Source organism: Elephantulus edwardii, unplaced genomic scaffold (genome assembly GCF_000299155.1).
Source record: "Elephantulus edwardii isolate Elephantulus edwardi_28Jun2011 unplaced genomic scaffold, EleEdw1.0 scaffold00001, whole genome shotgun sequence".
NCBI classification, from domain to species: domain Eukaryota; kingdom Metazoa; phylum Chordata; class Mammalia; order Macroscelidea; family Macroscelididae; genus Elephantulus; species Elephantulus edwardii.
Window position 1 is genome coordinate 45,724,705 of NW_006399751.1, and position 3,703 is coordinate 45,728,407.

A 3,703-nucleotide genomic window follows, 5' to 3' on the forward strand; every position below is an offset into this window, starting at 1 on the left:
AAAAGTATCCAAGAACAACTGGAGCAGTATATTAGCAGAGAACTGCCATATGTGCAGGCTGAGTTTAGAAAAGGCTGTGGTACTAGGGATATTATAACTAATGTTAGATGGATCTTGGATGAAAGCAGAGAGTAACAGAGGAATGTCTATCTCTGTTTCATTGACTATGCAAAGGTGTTTGTGTGGATCACAATAAAGTGTAGCTGACTTTAAGAAGAATGGGAATCCCAGAATATCTGATTGTGCTTATGTGAAACCTACATTTGGATCAGGATGCAGGCATCAGAACAGAGCAAGGACACACTTGTTGTTGTTGTTGTTGTTATGTGCCTTCGAGTTGCTTGTGACTCATAGCAACCTTTTGAGCTCTGCTCTGTCCTGTGCTAATCGCACCATCTCCAATACACCCATCCCAAAAATTACCCCAGTCACTGAATCAATCCACCTCATAGAGGGCCTTCCCCTCCTATGCTGTCCCTCTACCCTACCAAGCATGAGGTCCCTCTCCAAGGACCGGTCCCTCCTTACAACATGTCCAAAGTATGTTAGATGGAGCCTCAGAATCCTTCCCTCCAAGGAGCCACCCAGTTTGACCCTTTCCAGGATGAATCTGTTTTCCTAGCAGTCCATGGTACTCTCAATACTCTTTTCCAGAACCAAAGCTCAAAGGCATCAATTCTTCTATCCTCCTTAGTCATTGTCCCACTCTCTGATGCATAACAAGTGATAGCAAAGACCATGGCCTGCATCAGACACACCTTAGTATCCAGAGAGACACCATTGCTCTTCAGTACTTTGGAGAGGTCCCTAACAGCAGACTTTTTCATGGCAATACGTCTTTTAATTTCCTGGCTACTGGTGCCAAAAGTGTTGACTGTGGAGCCAAGGACATGTTCAAAATCAGGAAAGGAGTATGCCAGGGATGTATTCGATCTCCATACCTTTTGAATCTATATGCAAAACAGATCATCTGGGAGGCTAGGCTGTATGAGGAGGAATGTGGCATCAGGATTGGAGGAAGAAACATCAACAATCTGCATTATGCAGATGACACAACCCTGCTTGCTGAAAGTGAGAAGGACCTGAAGTATTTGCTGCAGAAGATCAAGGACTACAGTGTTCAATATGGATTGAAGCTCAACATCAAGTAAACAAGGATTCTCATCACTGAGCCAGTTGACAGCATTATGATGGATGGTGAAGAGATTGAGATTGTTAACATCTTTAGTTTACTTGCTTTCACAATCAACACTCTTGGTTTCAGCAGCCAGGAAATCAAGAGACAATTTGCATTGGGAAAGTCACCTGTCAGGTACCTCTCCAGAGTTCTGAAGAGCAATGATGTCAGTCTGGAAACTAAAGTGTGCCTAATCCAGACCATAGTCTTTGCAATAGCTTGCTATGCATCAGAGAGCTGGACAATGACTAGGGATGATAGAAGGATAAATTGATGCTTTTGAGCTGTAGTCCTGGAGAAGAGTGTTGAATATACCATTGACTGCCAGGATAACAAACAGGTTTGTCCTAGAGATGGTGAAGCCAGGCTGCTCCTTGGAGGCAAGGATTCTGAGGCTTCATCTCACATACTTTGGGCATATTTCAAGCTGGAACTGGTCCTTGGTGGAGGGACAGAGCAAGAGAGGAAGACCATCGATGAGATGGATTTACTCAATGACTTGGGTAATGATGGTAGGTTTCAGAGATAGTAAAGTTGGCACAGGATAGAGCTGGTTTCAGCGCTATTTGTACATAGGGTCACTGTGAGTCACAAGCTACTCAACATCACATAACAACAACAGCAATGTTTAGAACTTTACTGTTTGTGATACTATATTAGGTACTTCTTGTATTTAGCACAGTACTATAGATACTATCAGCAAGATAGATTTACACAGTGACCACCACGATGGACTTGAGCATGACAGAAATCATGAGGAAAGGGCAGTACAGGGCACGGTTCAGATCTGTTGTTCATAAGTTCACTTTGAGTCATAGGCAACTTGACAGACACTAATAATGATAACAACACAACAACGTGAGGTTCAGGGAGCTCTGGTAGTGTAGTTCATCAGAAGTTAGCGTACCCAAAGACCCTGCCTCTCTGGGATTTCCAGTCCACACCATTGGCTCCTCAGGAGAAAGGTAGGAAATATCCTCCTGTGTGATTTACAGCCTCCCAAAACCCACTTCAAGGTCAAATATTAGTTAGTTCTTACTTGACAGTAATAAGTTATGTTAGGTACAATTACATTTTTTTATTAGGAGTCTTAGTAGCAGAGTGTTTTGTTTGCTTTGTTTTATTGTATTTGTGTCGTGAGGGCCAGTTAAAATTAAAGGAACCCTGGTGATGTCATATATCACAGGTGTGCTGCTAACCAAAAGTTTGGTGGTTTAGGTACTCCATGGAAGAGGATGGGCAGTCTCCTTTCATTAAGATTTACAACCTCAGAAATTCAATGGAGTTGGAACTATGAGTCAGAACTAACTGAATGGCAGTAGGTTTGTAAAAAGAGCAAGGGCCACTTGGGGATGATCATATCTCAACTCTACTAACCCCAGAAGGGGGAACTGCCCCCATCAATATCATCCACAGCACAAAACCAATTCACATGTGGTTAGACATGTCCACCACACTTCCATGCCTCTTTCTACTAATTCCAACACCAATATCACTGCTCTATTGGGTCTAAAATCTGTTGCAATAGCTCACAGAGCCAAAGAACCATACTCACAATAATAGATTTATTAGGAAAGCTAACAGGATACAATTTCTATGAACAACAGGATACAATTTCTTAGGACAGCTTCTGAAGTGTGCTCACAGGCCCTTCAGTCTTCAGAGCCAGGACTTTAAATCATTGTTACAAATCTTTTAGTCTTGCCAAATCTAGCTCTCTCTGTCACCCAGTCCTTCAATGAACTTGACGAAGGCTCCTAGCTCTGGTTCCACGGAGTAGGAGCCCCAAAGTCATCCCTGTCTCATGTTGAATCTCCTTCTCTACTATGGCTGCTGTTGCTCTCCTCTAAGTCTGTCTGGTGTAAGAATCTCTGGAACTGAAGAGTGTACACTACATTCTCTGCTTATTTGCTGGTAGTGACATTCTCAAAATCTGCCGCTGAATCTGCTCAATTTAGTGGCAAGACTAGCCAATCCCCTTGTGGATAGGCTAGCACACCCTATTAGCATGTCCTTGCCCGTACACATGGCAAAAATCAAAGTCAATGGCTAGTAAAGCAATTTGAACAATAAGCCTTTAACACTACTACTTGGTTTTTTTTTTTTTTCATCTTACTTCAGAACTACAACTTAGTGCCACTGGAATGAAAGCAAACAGCAAATATCACAAAAGCAAGGGGATAAAAAAGGTTTAGGGTTGTTGCTGGTGGCCTTTCAATTTCCAGAACCTTGAAGAAGTAATGAAAATTCATTGGTAGGCAAATTATTATGTTACCAAGTAGGCGTAAAGAAGAGCCTTCTCCTCCAAGACTAAAATAAATGTAAACAAGCCAATTGCCTCCCAGTCAATTGCAACTCATGAGGACCCATGAAAATCACAATAGAGCTAGGCCTCGTAGGGTTTTCAGTGGCTGATGTTTCAGAAGTAGATTGCCAGATCTTTCCTCTAAGGCCTTCCTAGGGTAGGCTCAAGCCACTGAGGTTAGCAGTCAAGCTTATTCACAGTTTGCACAAACCAGACTCCCA